This window comes from Poeciliopsis prolifica, unplaced genomic scaffold, assembly GCF_027474105.1.
Source record: "Poeciliopsis prolifica strain line A6 unplaced genomic scaffold, Auburn_PproV2 SCAFFOLD113, whole genome shotgun sequence".
NCBI classification, from domain to species: domain Eukaryota; kingdom Metazoa; phylum Chordata; class Actinopteri; order Cyprinodontiformes; family Poeciliidae; genus Poeciliopsis; species Poeciliopsis prolifica.
The window spans coordinates 469,298-488,029 of record NW_026562488.1 but is presented as its reverse complement, the minus strand read 5'-3'; the positions used below and the strand labels follow the sequence as shown (position 1 = coordinate 488,029).

Sequence of the window (18,732 nt, the reverse complement as noted above, 5' to 3'; positions counted from 1 at the left end):
TGACATCAAACTCCAGTTGCAAATTTCTGTCTGGCGGTTTTGTTATGTTTTGTTTCGTTATGTTTTGTTTCGTTATGTAGTTCTGTAACTCTCAAAATGACAAGCTAATGTTAAAGAAAATCAAAGTAAAAAAAAAGAGAATGTGGGTGCATCAAAATTGGCTTCAGTGCATAAATTAAATGGAAAGCAGAAAGTTTGGTTATTAAGATTAAAATAAAATAAAAAATAAAAAAAACACGTTGATGGGAAACATCTAAGTGTGACAAAAGGCAAAAATGGAGCAGATTTATTCAGGCCACCATAAATATCCTCCACCGTTCTGCCCGTGTCTTTATCCTCTGGCCCAGGCCGGTAGGATCCATCGTCGTAAATTATAGCTTTGCAATACGGACGTATTCTGACACTGTAATTACTGAGGAACACTGTAAGGCTATATCTAAGAACAGAAAATCCACATATAATTATGTGGAGCTGCACAGCACCAAAAGCTTTAGTTTCATTCAAACTTTTCTCTCACTGGGACAGAAATGGCCCTTAAGACACTCCGCCACCGTCGGCCATGTGTAGGACACATCTGCATGGGGCTAACGGCTCAGGCTGTTCAAAAGGTGTGCATCAAATGGTGTCAGCAGAAGGTCAGAGTTCACCGTCATGCGCTGGCTACATCACAGGAGTCCCGACACTAATAGAACGGCCTTTAATCTACGGCAGAGGAAAAGATAAGAAGACAGATAAGTATGTCAGGAGGTCGTCCAAGCAAGCAGGAAACAGCATGACCTGCTGAATAATAATCCCTCAGGAACGATTACGGCTCTTGGAGCAGAGTTGAAAAAGGGCTGAAATTTATCCAATGAAAAACAGCTAAAATGTGCGTGTGTGTGGGCGTGTGTGTTTACGTGGTTTTGGACCGGAGGGAAGAAAGATGGAGCAGGAAACAGTGGCGTCTGGAAATGATTTGAGGCAGAAGGAAAAATAGAATACTTTGGATTCTTACAGGCTTGAGGAGAAGGACTGGATGACCACAAAGGAAGGAAAAAAACACGTAGGACAGCAAAACCAAGTGACCACATAATCACTGGGGGAACAAAGAAAAATAACAGGGTAGAGAGTAGAATATGAAGATGAATTTAAGCCATTTTTTGAATCTTGAACATATAGCACAAAGGACAGAGCTTCTGCAGACACGAACAAAAAAAAAAAAAAGAAAAAAAGTGATTCCTTTACTTTACAGTCAGTTCCTGCTCCTTTGTTGACCGGTGCTCCTGTTTCACAGGAGAGCCTGTCAATAAACGAAGCCGTTTGCACGAATGGAACCGCAAAACAACCCAAAAAGAGCTGCGCTGCCATTGTTACCTAAAGATTTGCAGTGACGGCATCAATATGCAGATACGCTCTTGGTTCTACATAGGTTCTAAAAAAATGAGCAGAGAGACGACCAGAGGTACAAAAAGAAACAAAGAGAAGACAAAGAGTGATGGATAAAAAGTGGAAGATGAAGGAGGAAAAACAATAACTTGAGACTCTGCTGGAGCAGCTTGAGCTTCTCTACCTGTTTTGCGCGGCAGCTGTGAAACAGTTTATTTTCTATCCCGTCTTAACTGCAGTGGCTGAGTATTAGACTTTTTCTTTTTTCTTTTGAGTGAGGGCTGTGATTCCAACACGTGCAGGGAATGCTGCATGAACAGACGATTCAAAACCAAACGACAAACAAACCGCCTCGTTTGGACCTGCCTGACAAAAGCATTGTGCTGAGTGGTAAGAGGGAACTGGGTCAACTCTGGGTCATTATGTACACACAGAAACCAGAGTCGGATATGTAAATGATCTGATTTACAACTCAGGAAGATGTGTGAGTCAGTGCCTTAAAGATGCAGTATTTTGGATTTTGTACATTTTGTTAAGTTAAACCACAAGCTTCAAAATCTTGTGCTGAAACTAAAAGTTATACTCTAAAACAGTGTCGAACTCAATCCAAGGGGCCAAATCCGGCCCCGCCGCTAAACTCCAGACACCACATCACATCAATCAGTTCAAATAGTTTTCTGCACTAACACGTCACTGAGAGATTGTTGAAAATTTCTCCCCCAAAAATGATGAGAAACATTTTACCTCCCACCACCAGGTGGCACTACGTATTTATTTTGACAGTTTCCTTGGTTTTACTTGACGTCAAGTTGTAATTAATACAGCAAGAAACAAAAAGTCAAATTCTGTAAGCACAAATGTTTCAAAAATTCCTTGCAAATATTTCTAATGGCTCCACAGAATCAGCTATTTTGAATAATAAAAAAATAAAAAAAAAAATCACAAAAACAATCCTGAAGTTCTGCAGGGACGGATCAGCGTGAAAAGATGTCTGATATTATTTAATTCTAAGAAGTACTTATCAAAGCTTGTTATCAATATTTTAACAGTTTTTTAATAGGCTTTATTAATACATACTCGCACAACTGGCCCTTGAAAAAATTCAAGATCTCGATATGGGCCAAAAAAAATACACCTCTGCTCTAACACAATGTAGGCAAATGTAAATGTGATTTATTAATGGCGTCCATTCTGACACTCAAAGGAAGACCTGCAGAGTCTCGGCAGTTGGTTGCACTACATTAATTGCTGTAACATCAGAGTAAACAGGGACTGAATGCACATGCACAACACATGATTCAATTTTTTTTTCTTATTACAAAACTGCTGAACGGTAGGAAAGATGTGAATAATAAGCTGAATGATCTAAGCAGAGGTTCTGCGAGTCATTTTTACTCGTTGGGTTACTTCGGTAATCACATCCCGCTTGAGCTGTTTCCTCCGTGTTTGCCGTGAGAACTATAGAAATCTGCACTCCACCGAGGATCATTGAATATGCTATTAACCGATCAGTGGGAGACCCATTCATCTTATTAGCAATCGTTGAAGCGACGACACCAACAACGAGTGGCGTAGTGCGGCGCTGGCCCCCGCGCAACAGTTCCACGCAGCTGCCAAACCGCCGCAGATGGAGAACAAAGCGGGGCCAGCTAAAAAGAATTGATGCTGCTTTCAAGTTCCTGGCAAACATGTGACTTTCGGAGGGGAGCAGATAATGGATGGCGGCAAAGCAAAATGAAGAGATCAACTAAAATTGCCGAGCAGTAGGGGAAAGAGAGCAGGAACATGGGGGGATTTGTGTCCATGTATGGTTAGCCATGTGTGTTCATGCTGTAGTGAGCTCAGAGTCTGTTCCAGCATGATGAATAGGGGCTGGAGATATTAAAATATGAGACAGAAAGAGAGAGAGAGAGATATGAAAGGGGAAGCTGAGAGGATAGGAGGTGGAAATCCGCTTTTTTTCCCCCCATTCTTCCCGAAAGAGAAATGAGAGACTTAATCCTCGGGGGCTTACATTTGTTTTTTCCTCTCTATCTCCCTGTATTTCAGTATTCACTTTTCTCTCTTTGCTCCACCTGATCTTTGCATTTCTTATGGCTCAGCTTGTTTTGTTTTTTTCCCAGCTCTGAGCCCTGTCATCCATTATCCATATTTGCATCTCTTCTTTCTATCCTTCACATCCCTCTATCCTGAAATCCTCCTTCTCTCCCTCCCTCCATCCATCCATCCATCCATCCATCCATCCATCCATCCATCCATCCATCCATCCATCCATCCATCCATCCATCCATCCATCCATCCATCCATCCATCCATCCATCCATCCATCCATCCATCCATCCATCCATCCCTCTCTCCTCTCTCACCCTCCAACCCACTGCAGAGATACTGATGCAGACTTTATCTTGCTAGGTTAACATTTTCGTTGATTCTCTATTCAAACAAGTAGAGTCAAAATAAGATACATTTTTTTTCTTATTAATAATCAATATGTACGAGTGAAAAACAGATTTAGGTCAGACTGTACTATCTTTTTTCTTCCCATCTTTGTGGAAATCCAGTGCAGGTGGCTTTCAGGAGGTAAGCTTGGCAGACTGTAATCTCATATTGGAGGGTGGCTTCATTTTGTGCATCCTCTGCACAGCTATAGATCATTTCCTATCCATTCCAAAATGTCATTTTGTCCTTGTAGTGGATTGTTTAAGCTTTTATATTAGATATTGTTTCTTTATCTCATCATTCAGGGTTCCCAAAAAGCTGTGGCGATGACATCATCACCAGCGCAGTCGATGCATAAATGACACAGAGGACGACAGGAAGTAGAAACCAGCTACTTCCTGGCTCGAGGCTCAGTCTAGTTTTTCACCAAACTAAACCTGTGTGATGTCTCTACCTCCAGCCACTGATTTAAAACCGAAGTTTTACAATTCTTGACACTCCGTGTGCTTAAATGTCTGAATGCAGAATCAATATTTTCAGTAAGTCAAAATTTTCAAAGTGAAATTACACCTTCTTTTCTGTTTTTTCTTTTTTTCTGTTTGCACATGCACAACCACACCTGATGAAAATAGAACAAATGTTTGAGTTTGGTGCCTGATGAAAGTGAATCTACCGCCTGAAAACCTCCAAGCAAACAAAGATGTGAGAGCTGATGCTGATCCAGAAATCCACCGACTGAAGGTTTATGACCAATTTCTGATTAGGAATTTATGCCAAGGAATCTTCACAATACCAAGGAAAGCAGAACATTTTTCTTTAATAACTATGACATAAAAAGATACAAAAGCAGCTTTTCACACCATATTTCCATTAGTTTCTCATCTCAGCCGTGTTAGGCCAATCGATTCCTCTGACGTCTGACAAATCAGGACCCTGACCAAACAAAAGCACCTCTGACCAACCGTCACTCAAACGATGTTATTTATTATAGTCATAACTATTACAGTAGATTTTGTGTAGATGACAAAAAGTTGCTTTGACTTAGCTGTTTCTAATATTGAATTTCCATACAATCTGTGTTGGAGCAAACTTGAAAAAGTTTGGTATTAAATGATCACAACTAGAACAGATACAAAATGTCAAATGACCAGCAACCCTGACGTGGTTTAAACAGGGGTGAAAAGGGACAGTGTGTTTAAATTCTCCCGAGGTTTTCCACAGTATTTTATTGATGTGTGCCTTTTCTATATCTGGCTCTCAATCAGTCAGACAGCTGGATAATCAATAGTGGTAGAGGGCGTTAAAACTCTGCGTGTGTGTGTGGAAATCCTGGGGGAAGAAAAACATCTTCTCCCTAATTCCTGCTCCTTATCTGTCCTCCCAGACACCCATCAGTGTCACATTCCTGAAGATATATGGACCTGATTGTTAATAAGTTTTAACAGCATCTTGCCACTCTACTTCCCACTGTGGAGAAGGTTCTTATCAGCACTGCTTTATGTGTTAAGTCTGCCTATACAGCAAACTGCTGAACCTTGGCTTTTTTTCTGCGTGTTGAAACCCAGTCTTAGTGGCTTCTAAATGGCGGCACTACCATCGATAATCAAATTAATCCAGAACTTGGGAGAACTCGAATAAAATCCCAGGTTATGAGGCCTGAACTCGGAGACAGAGCCGTCTTCATGGCCGGGTGTGTCACACCCAGCAGATCTACGGTGGCCCTGAAGTGTGAACTACATCAACAAATTGCTATGTAGAATTTGAAAAAACAAAATAACGTTAAGAAAACGGGAGTGGTAGGTCCCAGTGGGAAACATCAGGCATCGCTGATTGGACAACAAAACGTCTGGCTTTAGAGCCAGAAGTTATTCTGGCCTTGGTGAATTTGTTGAATATATGAATTCAAACGTAGCAACCGCTATCCCAGCATAGTTTGAGTCGGGACGTACTACAAAAGTTTCGCTTCATTCTTTTCACAGTTTGGGCAGCATGCAGCGCTGTGACTGCCTTCCTGTTTATCTTAACAGAGAGTGAATGCCTGAATAATTTACGTTCTAAAGCCAAATGTTGTCGTCCAATCAACGATGTCTCAGGTTTCACACCTCTTCCAATTTGTTAACGTTGTTGAGTTTTCTTAGTTTGCAACAGTGTTTAGTTAATGACGTCGTGTTTTTGAATATACAGTGTTTAACGATTTGGAGTTGTGTTCAGTGGTGTTTTGAAGTGGTTTGCCCTTCAGGGCCACCGTACAGATCAGACCTTTAGATCAGATAATTGTCTTTCTCATTCGTTTTTGATGTGCTGTTTGGTTAAAACCTCCGGCAGAAGTACAACACAGTTTCAGGGGGAATTCTCCATTCGGTATCCAGTTTTTGTAATCGTACACTGAGGCTATACGCTTCATGTGCAATGATGCTGTTGTAAGCATTTCATTTCACTATGGTTAATGCATGCAAAGTCAGACTACAAGCCGAAAAAATACTGAATACGTGATGTGCATGCAGACACATTTGTGATAGAGGACTCCTTCTGTGAAATGCCCTTAAATGAAAGCGTGTGTGCATGCATAAGTGTGTATGTGTGTGTTGATGTCAGTGCAGCTTAGGTTTTGCCTCCTCCTCCTCCCCTTAGAGGCTTCATTCTACAAAGTCTGAAACTTTGGCTGAACTGCCTGTGAGCTGACACAGAGCGTAATTACAAACTATTAGAAATAAAAAAAATAAAACAGGTGGAGATAGAAAGAGAGAGAGAGCAAGTGGGGGATGGATGTTGGTTCTAATGTCCCCATTTTGGTGTCTCAGTGGGTGAAATTGGTGTAGAATGAAATAACAGAGAAACGCAGCCAAGAGCTGCCACGTAAATACGCTCTCAACAATATATCTGTTGCTTTCTTTCAGCAGCAATAGGTCCAAAGAGGAAGGCACTTATCTAAGGGAGAGGATGCTGGAGATAGTGTGTGTCTGTGTGTGAGAGAAGGATGGTGTGACCTGAACATTGCACAGATAAGCTCTTTTGTTCCCTTTCTAATTCTCCGTCAAACAAGGAAAACCCACAGAGCAACACGGGATCCCTTCGTCACTTTCAAAGTGACTGCCAAGGTTATCTGGATGGATGCTTCATATTATGGGAAATGTGCTTTTATCCCTCTACGAAGGTCAAAGGGCTAAACATGCAATCAGAATGTAGAGACAAACCGTTTGGAGCCAGGGAGGGAGGGTTTGACTAAAGGAGTCGGGTTGATCCAAGTCAGGTTTAATCAGAATTACAGAAATACAGGAACACCAGGAATGAAGTGTTCACTGGGTTCTGAACATCAGATATGTGATTTTCCACATTTTTCTCCTGTTGGCAATGCTTGGAAAGTGAACCCTAATGGGTTTAAATGTTAACATTTAGCTTGACTTTTAGCATTTCTTTAGCTTTAAGTTTAGTTTTCCTGTACATAGAAAAACAACAGTAAGGAAGAGATAGCAGGTTGTAGTGTCAGCTATTCTTTTTTACCTTTATCTTCTGTTGTTTTTTTTTGGCTAGGTTTTTTCCCTTTTTTACAAAAGGCAAGTGTTGGTTGTGAAAAGTTGTGGTTTCACAAACCGCAAAAAATGTTCCAGCATAAAACTCCTGCGGTTCAAAGTCCTTTAAAGGCGATGCCAGAGAGAGCTGGCATCGCCCTCCCACACCCGTTTCCTCCATGCTTCACCTCCAAATTTCTTTGAAGTAAAATCATTATCACACAAATATGAAACAGCTGACGCACATATTTTGTTAAAAAAAGTAACTGTGAACACACTACACTATGTTACAGCACAGTCTTTATGTACAGCTTTACTGTGAATTCTAAGTGACTGTACTTATGTATATATGAGTGCATAATTTGTCCTGTGTGTCTCTGCGCTGGACTGGCTTCCAATGACCACTGAAGAGACGCAGAAAGATAAGCAGGTGCAGACAATGGATATGGATGAAAACATTTAAATAATAGGTTGCACAGTAGTTCAGTTGTAGCTTTTGCCTCGTGGCAAAAGGAAGCCTGGCTTCGAGACCAAGCACGAACATGTGTGTGCGTTTGGTTTTCTCTTGCAATAGGGTCCTGGGTTTCAATCTAAACAAGAATGAGTGTGTTTGTGTGAGTTTTCTGTGGCTGCAAAGGTTTCCTCACATAATGCAATTAGTTTTTCTTTTTGCTGTTTTTCACTAAACTGTGCCTTCGTATGCAAATGCAGTGAATTTCTTTGCCCTCACAAAATACAGGTTCATACTTGTTGCAAGACATTTCGCTGTAACCATCTTTTAAATCATTTACATCAGAAGAACAGTATGGCCGCATTTAAAACATTTTTACAAAGCTCTTCTTGAGAATAATAAGTTGTATAACACTAGCTATTTAGTTTAGTTTAGAGTGTCTTGCATGTGAGGCTCTTTGGACCAGTTTGTCTTGTACGACTAAACAATGCGGCTCTGCAATTAGCTCGTCAGCCTGCCAGTCACTGATAAGCATGGTCCAGATTGATTAGATCTGCCTGTTAATACATGCAACGCTTTCTTTCTTTTTTTTTCAATTCAGTGTTTTGGAAACATGCGCCCAGAGGCCTGAAACATTGTCAGCTACATTTAAGAGGCATGAGATAACATTAAAAATGTATTATTTACAAATGCTATTCAACAAGCTGCTTCAGGCTAACACAAGCTCAGCAAATTTGAATAATTTTCTATTAGCCGTGAAGGACATAACTCATTACTAACAGAGGCTGGGGCAAAAGTAGAAAATATATTTTTTTTTTGAAGGATAAATGGGAAAATATGAGAGACAATGTATGAATGAAAGCGTCCCTGGGTAAATGGAAAGCTGAATAGGTCAGTGGGTCTCCCGCGTCATTGCCACGGAAAATCCTTTTGATTCTGCAAAGAGACAGCAGCCAAAAATAAAGAGCCGTACCTTTAATTCATCAGTGTTTGCTGAGGAAGACGCGCTCTCTGCACAGAACTACCTGAGAGAAACACAGACAGGGAGGAAACCTGTTACTTACATCAAAAACAGCTGAAGCGAAACGGGTTGAGAACATGCAGAGACATAAGTAGAGATGCCATCGTTTTATGGCATCTAAACAATAACTTAACAAAAATGAATAACAGGACATTTTGGGTCAAGTCAAACAACAGCAGTTTTCCACAACCAGAAATGTTTCCATAGATGTTCTTCATGAATGCGTCTTAAATGTGTGGAAGCATTTTTCTTTAAATTTTAGTCAGCTGTCCTGCAGTGTGCAGCCACCCGAGGGGGAGTGGCAGCTCAAATACCAGCCACAGAAACTTTGATACATTCTCTGGCAGCTCATTACATAATTTGTTTACTATATTTGTTTACAATTCGACTGAAAAACCTTAAATTGCTTCATAATCACTAGACTATAGTACTCACAAATGAAAACAAATTTAGCTACTTAGTAAGCAGATGAGCAACAATAGACATAACTCAGACCATTAGATGCTGTCAGAGTGTTTCCAATAGGATATCTGCTATGTATTGAATATGCATCAACAGGCAATAGAGGCATAAAAATGACACACTGACTGTTACGGTGGCATAAGGCAGATTTGTGACAATAAAAAAAAAAAAAGCATGACTTAAAATTTTTTGATCTTGGTACCAATATAACCAGACTTATTATTCAGCTCTACATATACATGCAATTACTGGAACCAATACAGACCAAGTCAACACAAGGACACAAGAAACATTTACCCTCGGTTTTCCAAAAGTAAAATCACAGTTTATAATGTTTATTTTTGTTTTGCCTACTGACACAAAAACTAATCAAAATCATAATGGACTTTTTACACAGTTACAAAAAAATCAGTGGGCGGTAATGTGAATTTTACACATAGTGGATCCACACCTATTCATACACTGGTATTTTTCTGGTTACTCAAAATTACTCCTGCAAATGAGCTTCTTTGTAACTTTTTCTTGTTAAATATTCTTGGAAGCTCATTTTAAAATAAGTAATTTCACACAAACCTGGATAAAAACTCTCAAATAAATATTGATCTTATCTTAACAGAAGGAAACTGTTTAAATAGAGGCAATGTAAGAAGTAAGTCACTGAAAACAAGCATTGTTCTTTTTTCATTTATTTAAGAAAACTAAACTTTTTTTCCTTTTTCTTACTTGAATTTTACAACAAACGTCATCCATTACATTCCCAGATCACCTGGGGCGTTTTAGGGGTGAGAGACCGAGCAGGACTTTCTGCTGCCTCCATCACTTCAGCTAACAGGAAGCCCTGGGGTGAGCTATTTAACCCAGGTGGGTCTCGGTGGAGAGGTTTCAAGGCCAGCGGTTCAGCTGAAACGTGCTGCGAAGCTGCTTCCCTACATGAGTGTGAACCAGGCCACTGAGGAGGAAAATGTGTGATTTGTTCAGGAACCGAATGAGTGAAAGAGGACATAAAAAATACATCAGCAGGGGTTTATTCCCTGTGCGTTTGGTATTACGTTATTATTGAGGACAGACGATTCATGAGCGATGGAGCAGAGCGAGGAAGACATTTTGGCATGACGCAAAAGTTACATTTCAAAAGGGAAAAAATCTGCATTTATCTTCATCGCAACGTTTGCTCTATCTACATATTCATAAATGTACAGTGAGATATCACACAGCTGGGAGGACTTACGCTCCACTCTGCAATCATTAGACATCCTTTCATGTTTTTTTTTTTTTACACATTCAGCAAAAGGACTTGTAAAAAAAAAAAATTCTTAAACAGAGTTTTGACTCTTACAATATTCAGATTTACTATTGATTAAAAAGGCTCATAAAACAAAATGCTTGATTAAAAACACCAGTTTCATTGGATTTTTACACATTTAAAAGTTTGATAATACCTAATTGCTTTCATATGAGACAAACATTCATATTGATGCAATTATAATTTATTGATGATTACAGCTTTGAAGGATGGAAAGATAGACCAAATAGTCAACAATCCTTTCATAATCTTGCTGAACATTATTAGCAGTAGTTTTGTGCCTACTGGTAACTGTCGGCGCTCTGCAGCCAACATACAGTAACAATAAGCTGTTCAAAATATCACTGAGTTTCTTTGAGTGTCTGTTTCCAGACTAATCCATTTTTGCTGTGAAGATGTAAAACAGTGGAGACTTCCTTACTTTTTTCTTCATATACCTAATTAATAAAAAAAGATGAACAACCTTGTACAAATAACATCATAACAGCAGCAGCGCCATCGAATTTCTGCCTCATAAACTTCATCATGGAGCCACAAACAGCACGATTTTGAGCAGAGCATCATAACATATTTTCATTATTCAGTGTAAGTAATATCCATCCAATGCAGTGACAGTCATTATTATACTATTGTCATAATTATGTAGTAAATGATCCTGCGGAGATCTATGCAGAGATTTTTTTTGTTTGGTATTTATCTGAAGATTGATTCTTTGCAGAACAAACTTTTTTTTTGTTTTTATCATTTTGTAAAGATATTAGTTTTAAAGAGTTTATTTTAAGGCATAATGAGATCAGTAAAAAGGGTAAAAAAATCATACCTTTTTTTAAGGTATGATTTTTTTAAAGGTTTTTTTTAAGGTTTTTCTTTGGGATCCACTGATATGAAAATTTGGGAAATATTTGCCTTTATGGCCAATGAACAATATCTACCAGTAATACGTTAATTTAATGCTGATTTTATTCCCCCCACTTTCTGTTTCAGTTAATCTTTTGCGGCGTCTTTATAGAGGAGGCAACAAGCAAATGGCACCAAGATGGAAATGCTGGTTGCCAAGATCAGTCCAGTTTTACTTATCAAACCGATACTGATGCTTGTGGGGATATATTGTGCATCTCTAGTTTTTAAATAATACTGTAAGCCATGTAATACCAATAATACTGTATTGGTGTTACTGGTTCCTACGTTGAGCCAGTTAATCATAGCACAGTGATTGACTGGTGGACTGATGTGGCGTCCATCAAGGCTCCATTTCTGGATCACTTTGATTTGCTCTACATGCTTTGTCTGTCTGACCTCAAAGTTTCTGATTTTGTTTGATTATCTTGATGAAACACTTAGGGTTAGTGACTGCTGTCATGGGTTCAACAAATGACAGCAGCCCATTTCAATCAATCAATCAAAATGTAGCATCACAATGAGCCGGTGTGCAGAAATTTGATCTTTCCAACACAGAAAAGACAGAAATCATTGTTTTAGGTCTCAACAATGCAACTCCGAGATCACCATAAAACTACAATCAATGGAACTGAAGGCCACAGAGCTAAGTTAAAAAAAATATTGCCAGAATTAAGAGTTTGCTGTGAAAACAGGACACTGAACTTCAACTTAATTCCAATGTCATATTTCTTTTAAAGTAAGACTTTGCTATTGATAAGGAAAGACAGTTACTTTATCTGCACATAATGCAATATATGTAAACATCCACAACTGGTTCATACTGATAGCAAAGAAGGAAATAGATGTTCATCTAATAAACTGATGAAAAACCCACAGTGACCTGAATGTCAAGATTAAGTGTTCAGCTGCAATGATAAACCGTTTGGTTCACTTTTCTAATAAATTGTTCAGAGCATCATGCTGCGATCACATACTTTGATATCTTTAAAGCACTTCAAGACACTGCTGTACTTCACAACAACAAACACCTGGCGGCCAAACACCACGACTTTTGTTCTCTTCCACAACTACAAACAGGATGGAGACTATGGATTATAGCCGCAAGTCACAACATAGCTGAAGGACAGAAGCAGACATCGGTTTTGTATTTGATCAGTGTAGAAATGTTACTGCCAAACCAGCTCACACTTGAAGATATGCATCATTTGCACACGCACACACAGACACACACACGTCATGTACGGATGTAAATAGGCAGTTTGAAATCTAGCCATTTGTGTGGTGCCTTGTCATTAGCTAAAAGGCCTAAAGCTGGAGTGAGACCAGAATAATTATTGTGATTATAGTCCTCTGTGGCTGAGTTCTATCCAAATATGTTACACACGCTCAGATTAAAATCTGGGATTTTATGTGCTGCCCAACTAAAGATGCTGGGAATTACTGTGTGATGGAAGCCAGCTGGAACATCGGCACAAAAACAGAAAAAGGAGAAGAGTCAAGCAGCCATTAGCTCCACGAGGACAAGCAGTCTGAAGGTTTCTTTTGAAAACTGCTACAAGCTACGCAGCAGAGCAATTGGTAGCACAGCTGGCTGAAACAAGAAGGTCCTGGGTTCCAATCCTGGTCTTGGTCTCTCTGCTTTGCCTTTTCTTTCCATGCCTGGATGCTATTCCAGCTTCCCAGTACAGTCCAGACACACGACTGTTAGGGTAACTGGTCTCTCAACTTTGCCATTTGGTGTGAGTGTGTGAGCATGTGTGTTTATCCTGTGTGTCCCTGTGGTGGACTGGTGACTAGTCCAGGGAGAAGTCCACAGTATGCCCAATGGCCACTGGAGTTAGACGCAGAGGTCAGATATTAGCTCAGCTCACAGAATTGTCACTTCAGTTCCCATTGGTCAGTGTCCTGTACCTTCCAGATGTCTGTCTTTTCTAGGAACATGTCTGAGGGTGCTCCCACTCCAGCCCTGTTTAGATCACTTTAATCAAACTCTAATTTGTTTCCCCAGAAAGTCTGGTTTATTTGGGGAGGTGTTAAACTGATGTGGAGCAAAGAACGCAGGTTGAATGCTGCTGCTCTCGGCATCTTTTATTTGTCTCTTGGGGATGTATAAAGTTTTATTGACTTAAACTGAAACAGTGCAGTGTGAATGCCATCCGCACTAACTGAAAATATAACAAATATAGCAATTTTACTCTGTAATCGAGCCGAGTCTACGAGACTGTCAGACACCCTGAGTTTCGCAGGACACCTGTCCTCAATGACTGGAGTTTTTGACAACACTGACCCACAAGGTCTGAAAATATTCCTCACTCAAGTTGAGGCAGAATTCAGGACCTAAATGGTTCCCTTGAAGGCTCCGGTTACTTCCTAAACCGGCTGGATTATGTTGGGATTCTGTCTCATGCAACCAAATGGGAGCTTTATTCTGGCAGTCTGAGATAAATTTGATGGTAGCTGCACAGCTCAGCCAGGTGGGCACAGCTGGAAAACATCACACATATACACACACACACAGACACACACATACACAGGCAGGGAACAGTGGATTCCAGCTGGTTCTGGATAATCCATGCACCAGTATGCATTCACTGTTGCAGGGGAATACACACACACACACACACACACACACACACACACACGCGCATACACACATTAGTAATGCTGTATTTAGGCTACTGACGAGGTACCCACACACTCGGACATGCTTTGGGAATTTTGGCAAGAGTCAAAAATGTTTGATTTTTGGAACCTGTCTAAATATGGCAGCATTTGATTAAAATAGACACGTCTGTATTGTACTAGTGGATTCTTCTCTTCCACACTTCCTTTTAACTTGTGTTTGGTGTGCAGTTCCTTTCATATGTTTCATCTCCAGGCGAGCATCCTTCTCTGACTCGCCTCCTCCTCCTCCCCCGCCGCTCCTCGCCTCTTCACTGAGTCATTCCTGAGTTTAAAATAAAACGCAGCACAATGGATGCAGGTGCAAGTGGCGACCAGTCATTTTACAGCAGATTGGCTAGTCTTACTTTTTTCCTTTTTTTTATTATCCTTAAGCTCCGATGACCCGCACCCACAATGCTGCTGCTCATACAGCACTGGATCTAATCAGCAATGCTGCAGTCAGTTTCTCAGTCAAATGATTCCAAATAACTGGTAGATAATCCTTAAGGATAAAGAAAAAAAGAAACAAAAACAAACTACTCTCTTATCCTGCTTTTGAAAACTGAAAGTGTATCACTGTCTAAGTCTGATTTAAAGTGATTTTTATCTATATTTTATGTTATTATGATCCCTGGATGTTTGGTATTTTGAACATTTCCTGGTTCATTTATGTTCTATGTGTTTTCCTACATTCAGTTCATTTCTCTGTGTTAATTATTGGGAGAGAAAAATTGCCATATCAATTCATTCCTTTGTGTTTAGTTAGTTTATTCTGAATGTTAGTTTTCTTATATCAGTATCAGTGTATCCCAGTCTGTGTTTTGTAGTCCAACTCCTTCAGTATTTATTAATCTCTCTCCATCATTTCCATCTGCTAGCTTTTTTACGACATAAGCAGAATGTCGTCAAACATTTGTGCACGTTTGTAAAGGAACTGTAACTGCAGACCCTGCAGCTTCATTTCTTGTTCTCCATGTGCATTTTTTCTGTGTTTTCTGCCTTCATTATTACACCTTCATTGTGATCATTTCAAGCTCTTTCCTGCTTTTGGTCCACCTTTAAAGTCACAGCATGACAATGTTAACTGTAGGTCACAACAGTGTTGTTGGCTGATGGATTTGTCACAGTGGTTCCCAAAAACAACGTTTTGAGAACGTCTGTACTCAACTTAGTTGAGACTGAGTCTCATGCAGGACAGAGAGAGAAAGATGGAGATAAACCTCCATAGTTCAAAAAAGAAAACTGAAACAGCATTTATTCACTCTGGACCGGCAGCCTTAAACAACCACAAAAATGTTTTGGATGCACCTTAAGATGATACATTTTAACACAAACCTTTTGCAAGTAAATTCAAAGGGTCATGTCTTTCAAAGCAGGAACATGCATTTATTACCCTCACAACTGTGAAGCAACCTTCAGGGGCAAATTCATAATTCCCAATCCCCCCTGCTGTCTGTTGGACAGCCACCGTTGGCTGACATGAGTTTTGTCATCTGTATCTGCCCACTAGAGTCTTCCACAACTCCCTGCAGATGTCTGTGTGCAGTCGAGATTTAAGTGAGTGGGCTGGCAACGTGAATCGACAGTAAGAACAATACCAACATTCAGAAAGTGGCATTAAATATGGAGAAATGAAGTGGGGGGGGGGATAGACACACATTCAGAGAAGTAGGTGAAAGCAGGGGAAGGCAGCGCCTGAACAAAGTTAACATCAGGAAGACGGCTAAGGAGAGGGACCGAAAAAATCAAACTCTGGGGAAAAAGGTTAACCTGAGGCACTCTGTTGCAACAGCAAATGTCCCCAAATTACATCTTGTAACAGAATAACATCAAATCCTTTTAGGTGTATTGCTGAATATGCAGCGTAAGACAACAGCAGCTGCAGGTTTGACTCTAACGGCGGACGTGTTTATGTTGTCCTTTTGAATGGGATTTTGGAATTAAGCCTTTCGTGACAAGATGGTGAATGGTGTGTATTTAAGTTGCGCCACTTAATGCTCTCCCCTCCTGAAAAGCCTCTAAATTATGTATTTCACACGCTCTAAGCATAATGTTAAATAACGTTTTCCTAAGAGAACGTCGAGCAGCCCAGATATAACTCCAAGTTATTTAATTCCAAAAAGCACTTATTACAGCAAAACACACATACAAAGCATATTGATAGCAGTTTGTGTGCTAACCGGAGCTCCGTCGACACTCGCTTCTCACTTTGTTTCCTGGACCCAAATTTGGTTCTCTGCTTCAGCAATGCAATATTGCTCATTTCACTGAAACCTGGCCATGTTTTTTTAATCAGCGACGTGATATGAAATCTTTCTTGCACCCTTGATTTTCCACTCTGCTGTTCAGTAAGAGGCTTTTATTAGTCCCTCGTGGCTCCAGACAGCCCAAGTTGCGAGGCATTTCCATTGTGCATATTCATTTTAGCTTCTCATTTCATTTTACTTGTAATTTGTCTTTTTGGTGTTTAATACAGTACAAATAAAATAAAGAGATAAGCCCCCCTCCGCTCCCCAACAACATGTAGCTCCTTAAATTGGTTTTCCTTGGACTGAGCAGTGGGCTGTAGAGAAAAATCCTTTAAATCTAATATTAAGTGGAGAATGTAAATATAAAGTACGGCACACAAAACTAGTGGAATGGAATATTTTGATTTTATATTTTCATACGAGCTTTAATTAGTAGCATACAAGGTGTTTCTGGAACAGCTTCACCCTGTTTCCAGGTGAATGGAGAGAGGCAGAAATCCAAATAGAGTCGCATCATAAACATCAAAACGTCCAACAATCAGTGGAACGCGAGTATTTGGATCAGAGCTGATTAGTCTCTTCGTCATTCCACATTTTGCCGCAAATTTTCGATGCGTCTGGTTGGTAACTGGTGCAATTAATCAGCTGCTGGTGAGCAACAGGCACTTTACTCCTAGTGTAGATTTTTTTTTGTTTGACCTTTTTCTGTTTTTTTTCTTGCTAATTCTTAATCATTGACTGTCTGATAAGCAGCTTTGCTGCAAGTCAGATTTTTCATATTCAATTGAGGCTCAGTGGACTGAAATCATGACTTTTCCTGTAAAATAAATGAACAGTTGATTTTATTGAGTCGGAAGACATTTTCTCACTTCGTCATGATTTATTTTACGGCGTCACATCATTTTCTAATTGCTGTTGAATGGTATAGAATGGGGAGTTCTCATGTATCTTAATGTATTGGATTGCTGGCAGTGTGTCAGATGACATATACTGACCACAGAGCGGCCAGACCCAACCCAGGTTTGCACCCCCGCTTTTTCAGCTCACACCACTGATCAGATGGGGCCCGTGTCTAAAACACTTTGACAGCAGATATTTTCTGTGCTAAAGCTGGAGGGATGCCACTTCATATTACATCCTGATGGATATAAATAGATAATGAGCACATACTTTATGCTGACTAGCTTAAAAAAACGGCAATGGAATATATAAACACACAGACAGTTTTGGGTTTTAACCTAAATGCAGCCTCACATAAATCAACCCTTATGCTGCAGATCATATAAAATCTAAATGCTGTGTTTTTTCTTTTGATGCCGTTTATGACTCTCATAATACACACACACACACACGCGCGCACGCTCCTGCATGCACACACACTGAAATGAAAGTTACATAATGTGGGACGACGAGTCGCATCAAAACAACCAACATCAAAACAAGACAATGACGGCACTCACGGATGAAACTCACTTTACTGTATATTCACATGTAAACACAACAACACCCACACACACACACACACACACATAGCAATGTGTGTTACGAAGAGGAGCAATATCTCAACGTTGATGCGTTGCCTTAGAGAGAGAGAGAGAAACGAGCTGGAGTCACGGGATTGACAGAGTGGAGTGGAGGGATGAAGAGCAGGAGAAAATATGGATGATGAATGGAGTCGGTACTTGACGAACAGAAGAAGGCAGACGAGACAATAAATATCCATTTTACATATTCATTTCTGCCTGGTTGACCCACTTGTGTGTGTGGGGGTGTGTGTGTGTGTGTGTGTGTATGCGCACGCTCACTTATGACTTTTCTCACTTGTCGATGATTTTCATCTAGATCGTTTGCTTCATGACATGGACTCTTACTCACAGAGTCGCTCAGCCGCTACAGAAATACATACGCGCATGAATATATGATGAACTCTTACAACTTTATCGTAACACAATCTGATATTACCCTTTAAAGTCTGCTTCTAGCATTTAAAACCATCAGCCAACGCAAAATGTGACTTGAAAAACATTCCTTTCAAATCCAAATGTAACTGACACTGACACCATATTGCAGATATATAACTTCTATCAATTATACATTTAAGGGAGGAAATGTCCTTTTAGTGCCAGGAATAATAACGTAGGAATGATCGCTTTTCTTATGATTTTCATTTTTATGTGCTGCTAGCTGATAATTAGAAAGTCCTTCAAACAGAGAACAGGGCAGCCATTCAAAGGCTGCAAAATTGCAGTCAGGCTCTGGGCCTCGAAAGTCGAACCTTCTTAACTCGTGATTATGATTATAGATGGAACATATAGTGTATGCAAGTACTGCTTTATACAGTACTGTAATGATCATTTACAATCAGCTAAT

The 18,732-nt window shown here is 39.9% G+C and overlaps 1 protein-coding gene across 2 annotated transcripts in view; it reads right to left on the bottom strand.

The window, feature by feature from the left end:
• cdh11 (cadherin 11, type 2, OB-cadherin (osteoblast)) overlaps positions 1–18,732 on the bottom strand; it is a 108,043-nt gene that overhangs the window by 50,684 nt on the left and 38,627 nt on the right. The window contains exon 2 of one of the 2 annotated variants that reach the window (XM_055024052.1): positions 8,737–8,788. The exons of the other annotated variant lie outside the window; for it this stretch is intronic. The gene's annotated coding sequence lies outside the window, so the exon portion shown is untranslated. The remainder of the gene's footprint in view (positions 1–8,736; positions 8,789–18,732) is intronic. 2 annotated transcript variants of the gene reach the window in all.